This window comes from Sarcophilus harrisii, chromosome 6 (genome assembly GCF_902635505.1).
Source record: "Sarcophilus harrisii chromosome 6, mSarHar1.11, whole genome shotgun sequence".
Taxonomy (NCBI): domain Eukaryota; kingdom Metazoa; phylum Chordata; class Mammalia; order Dasyuromorphia; family Dasyuridae; genus Sarcophilus; species Sarcophilus harrisii.
Genome location: NC_045431.1, coordinates 44595109 through 44615525, shown reverse-complemented (window position 1 = coordinate 44615525; position 20417 = coordinate 44595109). Strand labels below are relative to the sequence as shown.

At 32.8% G+C, this 20417-nt stretch overlaps 1 protein-coding gene across 15 annotated transcripts in view; it reads right to left on the bottom strand.

Moving 5' to 3' along the window:
- Nucleotides 1–20417, bottom strand: part of ADGRL3 (adhesion G protein-coupled receptor L3) — a 571267-nt gene that overhangs the window by 320063 nt on the left and 230787 nt on the right. The window lies entirely within an intron of this gene.

The following is a 20417-nucleotide window of genomic DNA, read 5'->3' as shown; positions in this document are numbered from 1 at the left end:
CTTTCTTCAGTGTCTCTCCTGAAATTTCTTATACGATAGAGAACTATGGGCTACACAATTATCAGTTAGGTAGATTTGGAGCTGATTGAATGAACAGAGTGATCTAAAGTATTGAATAGTCTCATCCTACAAAGAATTCTCTACTGCCATAGGAAATCATCCTTAACTCTGCTCTGCTCAGCAACTTTATCAGTGTCTTAGATGAAAGCACAGATGGTATGCTTATCAAATTTGCAAAAGACACAATGCTAGGATGGATAACTAATATGTTAGATTGCAGAATTGGGATCCCAAAACATTCTTGACAGTATGGGATGATGAACCAAATCTAATAAAATGAAATTCAATTGGGATATAAAATAAAGACTTACATTTTAGGTTAAAAACATCAACTGTAGAAAAACAACACTGGGGAAAAATTGGTAAATAGAAATTTGCAGTGAAAAGGGGGACCTAGATAGTTTGGTAGACTGCCAGTTCAATGTGAATAGTGAAGTGGAAGTCAAAAAAAAAAAAAAAAAAGAATACAATTTCATGCTACTTTAATAGAAACACAGTGTTCAGACCATGGAAGGTGATAGTTACATTATACTCTGCTGTGATCAGAACATAATAGGAGTATAATGTTCATCTTAAAAGGCCATTGTTAAATCAGAGCAGGTCAAAAACCAATAAACCAGAATGGTGAAGTAACCTAAAATCATACATTACCATGTATGACTAGAATGACTAGGCCTGGTTAGTTTGGAGAAGGGAAAACTTCACAGATAGGTAGATAGAAAGAAGGATAGATAGAGGGATGGATAATAGGTAAAGAATGAAGACAAAGATATCAACATGCCTACGTCTATCTTGTCTATTTATCTATCATCTTCTCTATCTTCTCAAATACTTGAAAGATTCTTATATGAAAGAAAATTTTACTTGTTTGGAGTATCCCTCAAGGCAAAGGTGAAAGTTTACACTGAAAAAAAATTTAACATATAAGGAAGGAAAAAAAAATCTGCTTTTCAGCCTCATCTTGGTATAAAAGTAGCTTTGAATGATCAAAAACTATATTAGCTGATTATAAAGTCTGTCACATTCTACAATGGTTGGCAGGGTTCAAATGTAATCATTACAAAAGACTAAGTCTGCATCTCAAGACTAATGTAGGTAATTATACAAAGGCTGATATGGGCAGACTGGACTCTATGTGGTTAAAAAATTTTTTAATTAAATTGAATACAGCATAGTCTGAAAAATTAAAATTATAGGATATCCAAAAGACCATGGAAATATGTTGTGGGTTTAAGTAAGCTGAAATATATTTCTGACAAGACATGAAAAATTAAAAATGTAATATGCTCCTATCATGTGTGTTCCCTTTCTGCTTCTTCAGTGATGATAGCAAAAACTCTTGTCTAGTGACTACTGAGTGGACTCTCATGCTATTGGAAGAACAGAATAGGATCAATAATGACATTCTTAGTATAAATTTAATCATGAGATAAAGTTTCAGCAGGAAAAATGGCAGGATATTTCATAGTCCCTATTTGGAGAGGCAAATATTGTTGCTTTTATTGTATGTACAAAAGATAGAAAGAAATAATTTTTTTATGTGCTACTTGATCATTTCCTAGAGTAGTAGCCATTTCACGTATTTTTAAAAGGTCACTATGGTGATAACTGAAGCTTATTCACCAACATGTGCTACAGAGGTTTGAAAATTAAAAATATTTTACAAAAACCCTGATAGCATCTTCCAAATTAAATTCACATATGTTTTAATACTTGGTAATTTCCATGAAAAGGTATGTATAGGAGAGAAAAGTGGGGGGAAAGCAGATAAAAGAACTTCAATATCATGTATAGCATGGTCTAAGGCCCTTTAACCAATTTCAATCAACCCAATACAGAAGAATTATATCTGAGAAATTCTACCAAGACTTTAATGATTTCAACCTTTTCTCTTACAAAAAAGCTCACAGATTTAATTTCAATATTTTTTAGCAATGGTATTTGGCTGTGGGGAAAAACTGAATACAGCATAATCTGAAAAATTAAAATTATAGGATATCCAAAAGACAATGGAATATGTTGTGGGTTTAAGTAAGCTGAAATATATTTCTAAAAAGGAATTTTTGATTGTAAAAGATATCTATATAATGTGTATATCTATTTCTATATATGTATAATATAGACACAGAAAAATAGAGAAAGAATAAAGAAGAATAAATTGGAAAAGAGAAGATTTCATCAAATGGTAGTTTTCAAGACTGATGACAACGTTTCATCACGTTGTAGAGATCAGGGGATCTCTAATTTGAGTTCTCCTATTTATAAGTTGTTGGACACTAAGTGAACTGCTTAACATTTTCAAGGTCTCAATTTCATTTCTGTAAAATGAGAGAACCTCACATAATGATCTCTAAAATTCAGATCTAGAATCCTTGATATGAGGATTTGAAAATAATGCCTTCATTATTTTCAAACCTGACAAATTCTTTCCAATCACAATGGAGTCCCTCAAGTCTAAGTCAAAAATGCAGTCTTGTTCAATATTTGCCAGTTCCTCTTCAAGGCCTTTCATCATTTCCATAGAATTTCTGTAAAGAATAAGAATCAAAACAAAAAAATTTTTTTTGGGGGGGGCTGTGAGTGGGAGAGAGTAACGTGATCTGTGATTTCATTAGTTAAAGAGAGCTTCTAATGTGATAACTTCCATTATCTATTGCATGCTGATACCTTCTATATAACTTAGAATTTTTTCTTTCTTTCTTTTTTCTTATTTTTTTTGCTGAAGCCATTGGGGTTATGTGACTTGCCCAGGATCACACAGCTAGAAAGTGTTAAGAATCTGAGGTCATATTTGAACTCAGGTCCTCCTGACTTCAGGGCTGGTGCTCTATCCACTGCACTATCTAGCTGCCCCATAACTTAGAGTTCTTAAAGAAAATGCTTTCTAAGTAGTAATAATATAACCTGTAATGAGGTGAATTACTAATTGATCAAAAAGAAATAATAAACTAAATCTACACATATAGGAATTGTTCTGTTGAATAGGTATTTTGAGAGATTCTTGAAGAATCAAGGAAAATGTTTTTAAAAAAGAATTACATTTAAAATATGTAAGGAGCTAGAGAACTCACTTTGATAGTCTCTGTGTATATATACACACATATATATGTGTATATTTACATGTATATATATTAGATGCATACATATATATGTGTACACATATATAAATCCTAGTCTTTAAATCATTTGAATCATTCCCTTTACCTTATATTCTAAACTTACATGCCTCAGGTCATATAAGATTTTATTCTCTTGACTCAGCTTTCTCTTCCAAGAAGAAAACTATAACTTTATACAATTTGTTCTGATAGAATAGTTTTGCTATTTCTTGCTAGGATTAAATAGCCACTGTTTGCAGATCCTTGTTGAACTGGAAATTCACCTGATTTTTATGTTGCTTTTAAGATGCTTCTGTATTCTGGAAATTTGTCAGTCTAATCTGTAGCTATATTCATACTTTATCCTGGAAGCTGGGAGGAGTTTGCATACCATGATGCTTACAAATGGATAATTCCTGCACTAGTCACTAGGTGATGCTCAAGGCCCAGGAGATTTTAAAGGGTCAGGCTATAGAAGGAGGCAGAATGTAAACAAATCAGAAGTATTGGGACCTGCAGCACCTTCACAGGTCAAGTAACACAGAAGAAGTCATTCAAACACATTTTAAAAATACTAAGCCAATTAAATACTTTGACACCTCAGATGCCACCTGGACTATCAGCTATCTTATCACCAGCTTTTTCAGAATGCTCTATCTCTATTGAAAGGAGACAAAGTTTCTATCCATTTTATATTTGACAACGTCTAACTATAGAAATAACTATTAATCAATCAACAAGCATTTATTAAGCACCTAGCAAACACAGGTCTCTAGACACAATAGCTTAACTGCACACATCCTTTCTTCCTACCACCATCTCCCTCCCCCCACGCCCTATAAAAATAAAAATAAAAAAAATAACAAAACATACCTAAAACCCTTCTTCGACAAATTTTACTTTGGGATTACTGGAGTTACAAAAGTGAACTGGGACCTAGCTCTGTAAAACTCACTAGGAATTCATGATGATATTCAAGGCTCACTTTACTAAGAAGGAAGGCTTTTTTCTTTAAGCTCACATTCTATTATTACCATTATTGCTATGTAGTTAAATTTGAAGGAAAAAATAAGAAAACACTTATTCCATAATATGGTTAAAATTTTTTTTTGAAAATGCATTAAACAGAAGATTTCAGAAAAAGAGGGCTGGGGCTCATTCACTGTCTTGCACAGTATAGCCATTTTCCCCCCCTCTAATTGTGGTGGAAGTACAGCATTTCTAAAGGAAACCCCTAAGTAATGAGAAATCTCAATTTAGCCATTGGTATCAACCTTTACAAGATTGGCTAATGAGCAGCCAAATTGATTTCAGTTCCACCTGCCTGCCCTCTGGTGGACATGCTAATGAGTAGTGAAATGGATAAGGGGTGGACAGCTGGAGTGAGTGGGAAACAGCCAGAAACTGAATAATCCATCCCTTTGTGACTGAAAACTGCATGTACGAAAGTTCTTTTTACTACTTCAGCTCTAAAGATGCATATGCTCAGACCTGCTGCTCCAGAGCAATAAGTAAATGACATTGTGACAATTATTTTTCCTTGATTTTTTTTTTTTTTTTTTGCTTCTTAAAAGAAGTCATCTAGATTGCAAATGAACATAATATCTTTGTGTTTTAAAGGACTTACTTTTTTTTTTTAAACATTATAGGTCTAGCCTGTTCATCTGGCTAAAAAACAAATAGGGAGTAGGTCAACTTGGAAAGTTAATGACCCTCAATTATCAAAAAAAGAAAAATACATGAAAGGTGAAAACAAACAGAAGCCAAAATCTAGCTCCTGGTAAATTGGGATGTAATAGCTACTGCAGCAATTGGCTGGATGCCCTGTACAATCTCCAGCAGCAAAGTCCAGAGCCAGCAGCTGTCACTATAGGCAATGAAGAGGAGATGGAAAGAGGTTGCTGTAGAGAAAGGGAAATAGTTGAAGGATAAAAGCAAAGAATGGTCTAATATTAGCAACAAAGAGCTTGAAAATATACCTCCTGTTTGAAAAGTTCAATTCTGCTTCTCAGGTAAGACCTAGATTAAACGTCAGAGATAGTGCTATCTTAGAGGAATTGGAAAGCGATCATAACTCATATCCTGTGTGATTTAAGATTCCATTGCTCCTTTGATTTATTTTCTAGCCAGAATGTACCGTATTAAACTAAACAATACAGGAAACAAGTTTAGTTACCTATTAGACACGTGACAGTTTCAAAATGTTCAAGATTCCCAGTCCAACATTCACATTACTCAACTGTCAAAGTAAAAGGCTCAGATTTATGATGTGAAAATTACATTTTAACGAGGTGTCATGTGTGTTTAGAGTCCTTATTCATCACTACATAGCCTCATCTTTTGCTGGAGACACAAATATATTTAATTAGCATATTATAAGGACAGAGGGTTCACCTTATCTGCATTGTTAAACTGTGTTTTAAAAAAATCTCCACTGATATGAATGAACACTGTATACCCAGGTTTCAAGACATTGAGTGCCGTGGCAGGCAAGGGAACACAGATATGCCAATGGCCACATTTCTTTGATGTTTTGGTGATAGTTCAGTCTGTTATTCTAAAGCTCAATCTGTCTCCTTAAATCTATTAGAATCGTTCACTTTTGTGAATTCTGCCTCATCTCTCTTTTGTTAAGTTTTAAATGTCTGTTTAATCACTCCCTTGCCATCCTGGTCTGTATTCATTCTCTTTCTGTAAGGAAGAGTAAAAAACCTTATTTCATAGCATGTCACCATGTTAGAGCTCAAATAGATCTGATAATTCATTAGCTCTAACCTCATTTAATAGATGAGGAAACTCAGTCCCCTGAGTATCTGGGTGAGAAAGTTTGGGTTTCCTGAAAAAAGTGAGATGCAATCTTTAACAAGCAAAAAAAAAAAAAAAAAAAAAAAAAAAATGGGCATGAAAGTTATACTACCATTGGACTACCTATCAAAGTACTTTAGCAAGAAGCCACAGCATATTGGTCTATTTGAAAAATTTAAAGAATAAACATCAAGATACAATGATTCTAAAATCAAATCATTATAATAGTTTGATCATTAAAAATAGGAGTCAATAATATATGATAGTAACATACATTAAATCACAAGTTCTGTTGTGCTGACATGCAATTTAATCTCTAGCATAACTTTTGAAATAAATTCATATAAATCTCATTACTATGCAAAGATAACATATCCTCTCTCTCAAAGTTCTTCCTTTTTAAAAAGGGTATCAAATCTGGGTGAGGTGGTGTAGGTTTTTCAGGTTATTTTTTGATTCTGAGAACCAAGCTTAGTCAGAATAAAATTTGGATTGTATTAGGGAACTGAAAACTTTCAATAGGAAATAGCCCTTTTATACTGAAGAGGTGCCTAATGGCTATGGTTTTTTTCTGCCTCCTGTTTTTTCCCTGGCTTTCATTAGATCTCAGCTAACAGTCCATTTTTTGCAAGAAGTCTTTCACAACCTTCTTTAACACCAGTGCCTAACCTTTACACACACACTTAATATCTATCTTGTTTGTGCACAGTTATTTGCATCTTTCCCATTAATAGGTCACTTGAAAGTATGGGCAGTCTTTCCCTTTCTCTAGAGTTTAGCATACTTCCTGGCATGTAATAGGCACATAATAAATGCTGGTCAGTTTGCTGATTTGAAATAAATTCTTGACTTAAAATATGTTTTAACTCTTTTAAGTCTTTATAACACATTCTTCAATTTATTTTCACTGTTAACACAGAACAATACTTTTTTAAGTCTATAATTTGGTCTATATATTCCCTCTTTTTTCAAAAGCTCTATTTTATAGTCTTAATGTTTGGAAAGCAGTTTATAAATATCATGTTCATAACTCTAGTAGCTAGATACTATTATTTATTCTCATTTTACAGAATTAGGAAACAGAGACAGAAAGAGTTTAATTGATTTATTCAGGGGTGAAAATGTATACTCAATCTTTGAGGCTGGATTTGAATTCAAATCTTGATTAGATTCTAACACTCACTCTCTTGCACCACCTAGTTAACTAGGTGGAACAGAGACCCCTTAAACTCATGAATACAGAAACCTGAGTATACTTCTCTCCCACTACAAATATCATGGATATACATTCATATTCTCTCCAATGTGAGTTTCAGGAGAGGATTCAAGAAGAATGATAGATGTTATAGGAAGAAGTCTGGCACCAAGGAATTAGAGCAAGAAAACTCTCAACACTTTAAAATTTCAAACCCCAAATTAGGATGGTTTTCCTGAATTACTTATGGAAGTTAACATGACATGGTGAAACATTTAGGATAATGCCTTGTTTATATGAAAATAATGGTTTTATATAGCCAGAAAAGGTTTATTGTTTATTAAAATAGGGGAAAATAGTAAATATTTTTCAAAGGCAAAAAATGTTTAGAACATAAAGCAGCAGAGCATTAAAATCTCTCAGCTAATCTGCTAATCACTGTTTTAGAAATAAAAAGAGTAAAATCATGAAAAAGAGAAATTATAATGATTTGGAGATTTTCATTTAATTAAAAAAAAGTTTATCCATTTCATAGGAAAAATTTGGCAAACTATGACCTTTCTAAGTGAAAGGAGAATCTCCTGAAAGTTATAGGTATGGAACACAAAGGCTGAGGCTGGAACTGATTTGGTAAAAATAATTAGGAATGCTGACATAAGAAGAAAGAAAAAGAGGGACATGTCAATTAAACAACAACAACAATAACAAAGAACAGTTCTTTTAGAACTGCATTTGAAAAGACCAATTGTTGTACCAGTTAGCTGATTAAGATTTTTTTTTTTCCTGAGGCAATGGGGGGGGGGGATGGGGTTAAGGGACTTGCTTGGGCAAGTCATACATAAGAAGTGTCAAGTGTCTGAGAGCAGATTTGAACTCACATCCTGACTTCAGGGCTGATGCTCCACTGCACCACCTAGCTGCCCCAAATAAAGCTAAAATATTCCTGACTTGATTAGGGAGATGTTCAGCCTAATTGTTTAAGTTTTTGTTTATGTTTATATATATATATGTTTGTTCCTCTTAGCCTCTTAAAACTCAAGGGAAATGAGATTCTTAAAAGTGACTGATACTTTTACAATTTGAGAGGAAAAAAAAAGGGGGAAAGACAGGTACCTAAGTTGCTTTGCTGTATAAGAATAACTGGCAAGACTAGTTTGTCTTATTCAGAGGGCTACCTTAAGCTGTTTGTGCTGAGCTCTATTTCGACTGGATAATGCAGCATCCTGGTGAGTAAGTCATTCATTGGGCTTGTCTGTAAATAAAGCCCAAAGAAAAGCCAGTCTAATGTTCTTTGAAGTTTTCTGACTAAAAGGTAACTGTTATTCATATAAAAAAAATTACAACTTTTTCAACTTCTTTTTAATGTCAATTTTAAGCTGAAAGAACTTGTAAATGCAACATAGTTTGAGCTTAGATGAGAATATGTAAGGGGAACAATGAGAATCAACCCACAGTTAGTAGACAAGCAGTTTTGTGCTATGATGCAGACGTTTGTCAATGTACCAATGACATCAAAGCCTGCGGTACTGAGTTCTACTACACCCTGAGAAATGAGTTTTCTTTCTTCATGTTCTTCTCTTCCATATTTATGTGGGCACCCACTCTCTCCCCCAAATACCGAGAGCTTTGATATGGTACAGATTTATATGAATTATGATATAATTTATTGTTCATACATTTATTTTATAAATGAATACTTATATTATTTACTTTGCCTTACTGTTAAGTAAGCGGGTGGACTCATTGAGAGCCGGAAAGCATTGATTTAAGCCACTGGAAAGTATAGGTATAGAATACAAAGGCGGAGGTTGGAGGTGATTTGGTGAAAAGATTGGGAATCCAGACAGAAAAAAGAAAGAAACAGCAAGGAGTGAAGTGTGAATTAAAAAATGGTTTTATTTAAGGTCTAAAAAGTGTCATTACTGTGAGTGCCTGTTTTATGTAGATAGAAATGCATCAGTGAGTGCTCAAGAGCCGGACTGGTGAGGAAAAGGAGTACATTTCCCTTGAAAAACAGGCCATTAAAACTGAGAAAATTTGAGTTTTAAATGCATAGTGATAGTCCTTCTCCAGGAATCTAGACTTACTAATTTCAGAGAAATTTGAAGTAGGATAGCCAACAAATGAGAGAGTAAACAGGTACTCACATACCCAGGTGAATTGTTAAGAGGTACTACCCAGGGTGGTGAAAACTCATTTGATAGTTATTACACCCACTAGTGGAGTCTTTGTGTTAAAAGATATGACTGCTTTCAAGATTTTTAGCACAAAATGTTGTTTCAAGTTTTCAATAATTGTTGGAACAATCCAGAGCTTGTCTGAGAGCGTCTCTATTTTTGTGCTAGTATTTCAACTTTTATTTTCATTCTTGTCACCTTTGTCAATTTTCAAAGTGTGCAGTGAAAGCTTACAATTGTCTTAATTTTCCATTTCACTTATTAGGTATTTGGAGCCTTTTTTGTGCTTGTCAAGTGTTTGAATTTTTTCCTTTGTTCAAATCCTTTTTTCAGCTTTTATCTGTTTTGAATGGTTATTATTGTTGTTAACAACCAGCATTTATACAGCATTTTTTCATGTCTGCGAAATGTTTTATAAATACCATCTCATTTGATCTTCACAAAGACCCTGAATGAGAGGAGTTATTGTTATCCCCATTTTATAGAAAACTGAGGCAGAGAGATCATGAAACTTGGATAGAGTCATATAGCTAATAAATATTCGAGGCTAGATATGAACTCATATGTTCTGACTCCAAATTCAGTGCTCTATCTACTGTATCACTTAGCCGTCTCTTGATCTTACGTATTTGTTAAATCCTTATGTTATTTAGATACGAAACTCCTAGAGATAAGAGATACAAAGATTTCTCTCCTATTAACAGTCATCTATCTTATTTTAGCAGCAATGATTTTATTATTGTGAAGATCTTTCAATTTCTAGTAATTGAAATGACCCTAATCTTGTGATTTCCTCCTCATTTCTGCAAACTAGCTTCCCCAGTTTCTTAAAGACACAACTAAAATCTTATCTTCTACAAGAAATCTTTCCCAATCCCTCTAAATCCTTGAGCCTTCTCCCTCTTATTTCTCATTTATCCTGAATATAGCTTTTCAGAAATAATTGTTTGCTTTTTGTATCCCCAATTAGAGCTCCTTTAGGCAAGGTGTTAAATTTTGCCCTTTTTTGTATTCTCATTTTTATTACAGTCTGACATATATTAGATACTAAATGATTGTTTACTGATTACCCTCTTTATTTCTTGCTTAATTAAGAATTTTCTCCATCATCACTTAAAAAAAGTAACTCTTTCCTTCTTAAACAAGTACAACTATTATATCTGAATTTCAATTTGGAACTTAGTATAGAAGATAATACTATTTACTAATGATGTATTTACAATGCAATAGAAACTATGGTGTAGATTGGTGATATAAGATTCTTGAGAATGGGGACTATCAATAAAGAGGATATGGGTTAAAAGGCCAATGGTTTGGCACGGATGTGGCCAAGGAATAAAATGGAGACTTGGCTTGGGAAACAAGCAATGTAAGGTGAAAGCTTAGCATTAAAAAGACAAGGGGAATTCCAGAGTTGGAGTCTAAGGTTCTAGTGGAGAGAAGATAAAGATGGTAGCCTCATATGGGGCAATACACCAAAAAGCTGTGATTTTGTTGGTATGAATATTTCTCCTACTAAAAGAGGTCACAACCTGTCCATAGCTTTATAGATGGTCTATGAGAATCATTATAACAACAACAAAAATCCATTATAATACGGCCAACGCCAACCTGGTGATGAATTATAAAAAACTTGATGATGGTTTTATATCACTTCAAAAAGTGGAATCATACTTTAAATGATTCTATTTTTAAATTCATTAAATTAAAATGATTCTATTTTATATTAGTGTATAATTGTTGACAATTTCTTAGCATTTCCATATTTTGAGTAAAAAATATAAAATGAGGTAGTTTAAAATTTTATACTGTAGTTAGCACTCGGTAACTTTAAAGTTTTAAAATCGAGGATTTAAAAAAAATCCTTCTATAGAATTCTTCAGTGCAGAAACTACTCTGATATCAAAGCTAAATGGGCTGAACACTGGGATTGACACCACAGTCTTTAACACTTGCTGTTTTGACTGTTCTTGTAAGTATGTGATTGTATTCAGGGAGAGCAGGGGGTGGGTCAGAAATAAATCTAAACTTCATAGGATTTTGGCAACAAATGGAATTTTCATGTGTAGATCAGTGCCTATCGATCACTTGTAGGAAGTAGTAGGAAAGGCATAGGAAGAAATGAGTGAGAGAAAATCACAGAATCTCTTTATATCCCCTGAGTTTACTATGGTGCTTGACACATAGGAAGTACTTAATGAAGGCTTTCTGATTGATTGAATCTCAATGGCTATAAATCTACTACAGCAGGATAGGCAGAATGGGGCAATGTGAATTAACTCTAAGTTGACAAAATATTTTGGCCTTCTTCAAATATAATGAATAATATTTTTTAAAATAAATTTTTAAATAATTTAAAACATTTATTCAATTTCTACTCTATGCAAGATACTAGGAAGGAGAGAAAAAATATATAAGGCACTGATTCTATAATTAAAGGGTTAAAATCCAGCAAGGTAAAATATATAAATATTACATACAATAATCATAACTAATTTCCTAGTACTTTAAGACTTACAAAGAATTTTACATATACTATTTCATTTCATCTTCATGTCAAGCCTGTAAGGTAAATTTTGAAAAGCATACTGTATAATTCAATGTCAGAGCATGTAGGCTGAAATCCCAGTTGTGTTACCAGATGGGCAAGTCATTTAAACTCTGTAGGTCTTTGTTTCATTTTCTGTAAAAATGAAAGGGTTGGATTTTTATGATCGTTTCCTGCACTAAATCTATGATTTTGTTATTATCCAAATTTTACAAATGAGAAAACTAAAGATAACAGAGACTGATTTGTTCATTGTAATACAGTTGGAAAATTTCAGAGAATAACTCTGAAATCAATTTATACCACAATGGCATCTGTAACATGAAGAAAAAAGAGTGATAAAATAGTTTAGACAAAGGAAAGAAAATTTCTGAGGGAAAATTATAAAGACAAGGAGGGAGACTCAACCCTGCTCTTGAAGAATTGATAGGATTTTAACAGGTAGAGATGCAGAATTATATGGTAGGAGTATCTTCAAGGTGTAAGGAATAACCTGTATAAAGACACAGAAGCAGAATATAAGGTTGGAAATGTCACTTGGGGCCAGATAATGAAATCTTAAATGCAAATCTCAAGAATTTTCAAGTCAGGGGAATAGCTATATGACTCAGTAGAAAAAGCACCCACCCTGCTTTTTCTTCAGGTCTTCAGAAGGACCTGAGTTCAAACTTAGCCTCAGACACTTCACACTTACTACCTGTGCAACTCTGGGCAAGTCATTGGGCAAGTCATTTAATCCCAATTGCCCCTCAATAAATAAATAAAAGAGTTTGCAACTCTTCACAAAATCTAAGAGTTGGAAAGAACTTCAGAATCTATTTGGTTCAACACATTCAGCATAACCCATGCGCAATTATTTTGTCTTCTATTGCAACTACCTCTTAAAGCAACTCATTTAGAAAGTAATTGGCAAAGAGATTATATTAATGGGATGGTGTTTTAGTAATATTAATTTGGCTTTGTGATGTAGAGTGAATTTGAAAGGAAGAAATAGGATGCAGAGAGGTCAGGTGGAAATTTATAAAAATGGTGTAGGTGAAAGGAAATGAGAAAATAAACTAGATTGATATCAATAGGACTGGAAATGGCTTTGTAACTGCATGTGAAGTGAGAAGGGGCAGGCACAAAGATGACTCAAAGGTACCAAGATTAATAGAGATTTCAATTCCTTTATGTCACAAATTCAAATCTCAAACCATTTATTGATGTCTCTGTTTTTCATGGGTGAATAAATTTGTTTTGTGACTTGTTTATTTTGGGATGTTTGAGGCACATTTATGTAGATTATTACTAGTCTATTAGAGATATAAATCCAAGATTCAGAAGAAAAGATGAAAACTTGAAATCAGGGACATCAGAAAAATCCCTGAGAGTGTGAGCCTACCATTAGACCAGAACTTAGGATGAGACTCTGGAAATAGTCAATGAGAACATCAAGACAAGTAAATGAATGAGAAAAGAAACAATTAGAAAAAGGAGGAGAATCAGGATGTTGCAGTAACAAAAGATTCAAAGGCACACAATTTCAAGAAGAAAGAGATGGTCAGCAATGTCAAATATTCTACACAGAACATGGAAGTTATGCAAAGGTCAATAGTGACCCTCAAGCTAAGAATTTCATTATATTAGTACAGATCAAAGTTCAAATATTGAATAATGAGGAGCTAGAGGTTACAAGTATATAGTATTCTTTTGATAACACTGATAGTGTGTAAGATAAGCCAGAGAGGGAACTGTAATTCATACAAATATAGGTAGCAACTGTTTTAAAGACATAATGGAATGGTTGTGGGATAAAGAAAATAAATACAAGGAAAATGAATGGGTGGGGATGTAGGGATGTAGATAAATTCTAATTTTCACTAGAGATAGATGAGAGAATTCAATAGCTCTGGTTCCATCCAATAAAACTGAATGAGAGATCAAGTGAAATGATCAAAGAAGTAGATATGGACTCAGATATTTGAGAAGAACAGAAAAGATCTAGATCAACTGCACTGAGGAGTATGACAGGAAATTACAAAGCAATAAACAAATGTTTTGCAAAACTGGGAGCCCAGATAAAGATTTGAAGAGTATAAATTTCTATTGGACTGATTCTATAATTCTTTAGCAAGACTCAGAAGCCTAGAGATAGAAGTGGTAAGAGTTTATGATGACAAAGATTATTTAGAGAACTGTCAAGATAGGTCCATTAGAGAGAAATGAGATGTTCTAACATGGAAATATGAACATTTTTGACATAAACGACCACTGGATTTGCTATAGCTGGGTTAACAAATGAACCTTCAGAAAAATTTAAAGACTGAGGGATTAGAGCCAAAATATTACTTTTTAAGAGGTAGGGTTTGGGTAGAAAGATGGGGACAGGTATTGCCCATAATAGGGAAGAGTTTCCTCCTTAGGATGTCATCATAAAGAGTATCGTGATGAATCTGAAAAAAAAGCAAAGTTCAGTAGTATGTCTTTTAAATAGTGAAACATATTGATATGTTTTGGTCCTTTAGAAAATGCTGATGGGGTATCAAATGTAAAGGTGGTGTCACAAGAACTAATCATTATATTCTTTGGTTCTATTCTTGTTCAAAGAATTCACTTTTGGAGAATAAGATCATGCTACATTTTGATCATTTATATTCAGACAATGACATAATGGGAAATCCTATCAATTAAATGATTAAGTAATATGATAGGCAAAATACTTGGAGAAACAGGATATAAAGACAGAAATGAAATAATTCTTGCCTGCAATGGGTATACATTCTATTGGGAGGCATACAGAGAGGGGAAACAACATATACACAGAGAAATAAATATAAAATAGTTATTTTGGGTGGTGGGGACATATTAACAACCGACAGACAGGCTTAGGAATAGCAAAGTTCAGGAGGTAGCACTTGACCTTATTCTTGAAGAATGTTAAGTATATTACCAGCCTGCAATGAGGAAGAAGAGTATCCCAACCAGGAGAGACACCAATGCAAAGGTACACTTGAATATCCATAGTCAATCACCCCACTCAATTTGACATTTTCTGCCTTCAATGGTTTCACCTCTAGCCAAAACCCCCTCAAATTTTAGTCTCAGTAAATAACCATAATAACAATAACATTTATATGGAGCTGTAATGGTTACAAGTGTGTACACCTTTGTATATACTGTTTCAACAGTATCATATCAACAGTACATAGTTGCTTTCATACTTCTTTTCAGATCAGAAAAGTGAAGCTGAAAGGGAAAAAAAAGTTTGCCTAAGAAAAATTCAACTACTAAATGTCTGAAGTAGTATTTGCATTTGGTCTCCCTAAATTTAAATCCAGAAAATTATCTAATATGCAATATAGATTTTTTTTAAGAGTAGAGTTTTAGAAATTCTGTTCACTTCTTTCCAACATATATCTTTGGTTGTTATAAAAGGTCTCCATAAGTGATAAATGCTGAATTTTTAAATATTAGGATGGAAATAATTGGCTAGTGTTTCTCAAAGCCTACCTTGAGTCAGCTGTTCCATTGGCCTTCTCAGCAACCTTGCCTTTCTTTGGCAGAAACCAAATTGTTCTGAGATGACTGTAGAAACTCAGAGCCATCTTTCCTACAATATCTCTTTTTTAATTCCCCCTTTTCTTTCACCAGTCAGTTAATTCAACCTTTGCCAATCTATTTCTCAAATCTACATACTTTTTTCCCTTTCAAGTTTCTACTCATTAAACTCTCTTGTAGTTCTTGTTTTTAATATTCTATTAACTTAAATTATGATTCTCAACTCAAGAAAAATCTTTTTTCATCCTTTCCATTTGTGAGACAAAAACATACCTAGATATGGTTAAGTATAACAGCAATTCTTGTATACCAACAAAAAATAAAGTAATGGGTTTTAAGGGGAAAAAAAGCTTAATTTAAAAAGATACATTGCTATAAATCACTAAAGCTCTTCACAAAAGTATGCCTTCATTTACTGTGCAAGTTTCCAACTACTTTTTCATTTGCTTTTAATGCCAACATTTGATATATACCTTAAAAACATTTCTTATAGAACTTGATACTTCATTTAATGACTTGCATTACCAATATTGTTTCCCATCTTTTCACATTGAAAATGTAAAGTATTTCAGCCATACCACAGGTTAAACTGAAATTTTAGTCTTGCCTGAAAACTTATTCACAATTTACAATCTTGTTTTTCTTGAGAAAAAAATATCATTTAAAGTTTCATACAACTAAATTATTGACAAACTTTTAGAATACAAGCCATTTGTAAACTGAGAATGTGTATATTCCTTAATATGTGAAATATAGCTAGATTAATAATAAAAAAGTATTGCAAATATAAAATGCCATATAAATGCTAAACAGTAATAACAAGAGTGCTGATTCATTTTTTTTTCTAATGACATTTTGTAAAAGCTATAGAAAAAAATGGTTGCATATATGCATTTAAAAGAATTCAGAAAGGGTAATTGTATTTGTTAGGTTAGCCAGTGCCCATTAGGGCATTCTTTTCTCAGGGATAGAAACACGAACATTATCTCAGATGAGCCTCTAATTTAGCTTAAGTTTCATAAGGAAAAATTTGATTTTATATCTTCCATCTTGTTCGTTTTGTACTGGCATTTCTAGTAGGTGGGTCCTAACCCCAAAACACTTATCTTACTGCTGACTATATTGTCAATAGGGGGATGAATAACTAAGTGTATAGTAAGCCTCTCTCACAGGGCTTCCAACATCTGTATTTAGATTCAAATCTAATACTTACTCTTAACTCAAGCTCCTGTTTTCGCTAACCACCAGCACAAATCCTCTCTATTTATGTATGCCAACTTCAGAAATTCATTGTTGTCCTCCTCTTAAAACTCCTTACTTTCCAGGACAACTAATTCTCTAACTGAACACTACCTTTTCTTTTCTATCCTCATATTGAGAGCATCCAGACCAATACTCTGACTACTTCTTAATGCCTCTCTTCCTTTGTCCCTGCTATGGAGTTAAAAATCACTTGTTTTCTCTTTCATCTAAGAGCAAATGACAAGAGGTGAGAAAAGAATCTTGCAACAAAAGTGAAAATATGTATAATCATAAACACCAAAGTCTATATCTATATTATCTAAGTCCTCAAACTACGGCCCATGGGCCAGATGCGGCAGCTGAGGACGTTTATCTCCCTCACCCAAGGCTATGAAGTTTCTTTATTTAAAGGCCCACAAAACAAAGTTTTTGTTTTTACTATAGTCCGGCCCTTCAACAGTCTGAGGGACAGTGAACTGGCCCCTATTTAAAAAATTTGAGGACCCCTGACTGATTCTAAGATAATAAATGGAGAAACTTAGCAGATTTTTTTTTTCAACTTTGTTCAGAATGTATATTTAAGAGAGCACATTCCAAAGAAAGTTATAAGTTTCCTTCTGTACTAGGTCATGGGATCATATATTCAGATTTGGAAGATGTAATTTTTTTTCTTCGCCTCCCTCAAAAAATCTCTAACCTTCATAATTGTATCAGAATTCTAATTTTTGTATTTCACTTAGAAGGAAGCTTCAAAAATTCCTTTCAAATTATCAATAGCGGCATCTCTTATCTCCTCCTTTTCTCATGTCTTGGAGGAAAATTTGCTTCCGTAAGGAAGTATAGAGATCTCTTTTTCATGTATTTAGTCAGTTCAGGCACTTATCTCAATTTCATCCTTTCAAGGACATATTTGGTTTCAGTGGCAATTTTTTGTTTCTCAATCTATTCTGTTTCTTAACTTATGGTTTTCTCTGTATTATAAGATCTGTCCACCAGTGTTCAAATGTCCTCCTAAATAAACACACATTGTGACAGGGTTAAATGGGTAGTAGATGTGAAATCAGGCTCGATTTCTTATTCTGTATGAGTCATTGTCCCTTCGTAATGTGTTTTCTCATTTGTAAGAAGAATTGGATTTAATAATTTTATGTCTGTCCTAGGTAAAATTTCTAAGATTTTCTTTATAGGAAATTTACTTTATTTGATTTAAATCAGTCACATATACATGGCTTACATGAACATATTTTTAGTTGTTGTTGTTTTTCCCATTCACTTTTAAGGTTACCCATCATTTTAGTTAGTAGAATTATTACTTCCCTAAACTATTTGCTCTCAATAATATATAAATTAATCTAAAATAAAATCATATTATTCACACATTTTAAAGGAGAAAGATAATTACAACAAGGAAAGAATTCACTTCCCATGAAGAACATTATCAGCCTTTGGAGTAAAAACAAATATGTCCAAGAAAATTTTTATATATAAAGAATATTTCTATATATACATACACATACTTACATACAAATCTTCTAAAAGGAAGACAGAATTGTTTGTGTGGATTACATCAAAACTCCTCTTAATGTTAATTGAAACGCTCATCTTCCACATATCATGCAGAAAATTTACTTCTAAATGTGTTCTTTACACCTTTCGATTACATTAAAACTGTGCCAAATTATTGGCTTTTTAGTCAGGGCATTGATGCATGAAAATGGATATTTTTGTAAGCATTTTCAAATTTAATCCAGGTGAAACCTTCATTTTTGCAAAATGGACATAAGCTTTCATTGTTATTTTTGTTGTTGAAGTGGAAATATAATCTCCCAGGTTAAATTAGCAATACAGGTCAAAAGTAGAATTTTATCATTTTCATTATGTTTATCATTACAGAAACTGGCTTTTAAAAAACAAGGTCATTGATACTTTTTCTAAAATTTTTGTTTTTGTTTAATTTCATATATATGTTAAGCATTTAAATTTTCTTCAATTCACTACTAATGTTTCATTCAGAGTATGTATATAATCACAATACAAAGTAGATGTATTCACTTATGTATACCATGTATAGTCTGTGAATATAAATTGTAGATATTTCTGAGAAAACTGAATCATTCTAACAAGACTATTGTAGTAACTCATTTTCGAAGATTAAATTTCATAATTGAGTCGGACTTAATGCTGTCTGGCACTCAAAATTTAGAAACAAATTTTCATCACAAAATTAGCTGAAGTGGGACAGAGCACCACATTATTTAAATTTTAAAAAATAGTAATTGGCCTAGGAAAAGTCATTGACCTACTTACTTGACTTGAAGTTATTTAACTTGAAGAAAATCATTGTTTAAATACAGGAAGCCTAGAAGGATGGGACTATAAATATGAAAGGTCTAGATGGATAAAATGAAAATATTGCTTTATTTCTCATAGATATTAAAGGACTTTCAGGAAGGTTAAAGACATTTATCCACTTCCAATTGAATAGCCTTGTCCACTTTTCATTCAAATCAGTTGAACCAGAAATTAGGCATTTGTGAGTTATCCAGAAATATTCCTTTAACAAATAACAAAATAGAAACTGTCTTTGTTGTTATTATATCCATGGGTTCACTAGCCCCAATGGCAAAATTGTTGCCATCCTTGCTCTTCTCCTTTATATCTCCTCATTACTTGAATGAATTCTTTTAAAATGTTTGAAATGACCTCCCCGTTCTTCTATAGTAAGCTTTGTAGACACTATTTTAAGTAAGAATAAACTATTCATGAATAAGAAAGAGAATAAAAAGGGGAAATAATGAAAAAAGAATGTAAATCAATGGCTTTAAAAAAAAAAAAAAAAGGAAAGAAGATATCATGTTGTAGTCCAAAAAGCAAAGGCAAAAGAGTCATGAAGCCTTCATAATAGCTGATTGTATAGTTTGTCCCAGACTCGTTTGTGGACTGATGTTTATTTGCAGAATGTTTATTTGAAATGATGTTTATTTGCAGAATAGATTAAATTGCAGTCACCTATACTTCTGAAGTATATGTACTTGAATATAGTTTTATTTTAAATATGACAAGGGGCATGAAATACTCAATGGGGATTATAGAAAAGCTAGCATAATATTCAATTAACCATTTATTAAGCATCTGTCATATGGAAGGGATTGCATCTGCAGCTTTGTATAGCAAGAAAATAATGACAGTAATAAGGATAGTTAATCTTGCATAGTATTTTATAGTTTTCCTCAATTCTGTGAGATTGCTAGCATAAATAGAATTTTCATCTTATAGATGACAAAACAGAAGTACAGAGAGTTTTAGTAATTGGGATCATAGTTAAAAAGCAAACAACTGGAAAGACTAATCCTTTCAGCAACATCTTCTTACTCTAGGTCAGTTTTCTTCAGAGGAATACTGGGAATTTTTATTCTGGATTATGACAGTTTTTGTTTGCAAGGAACATGCATAGTAGACATGGATTATTCACAAAGAAGGATTTTTATACATCATATAACTGCAATATGGTAGAAAACACAAGATCACCAAAGAATCAGATCTTTTAAATTGGTCAATTATTCCAAAAGCATAGCCCAAATATATACTCTTAGTACCTAGAAGAGGCAGATAGTCATCGATAAGTCATTTTTTAATTTTCACCAAAACTTTTACATCAATCCACAGCTATTTGATTTGTTTTGAACAACAATTTCAAAGTTGGAAGGGTAGTCGTCTTCAAATTTTGAATGACCTGCAAGTGTGCACCCCAT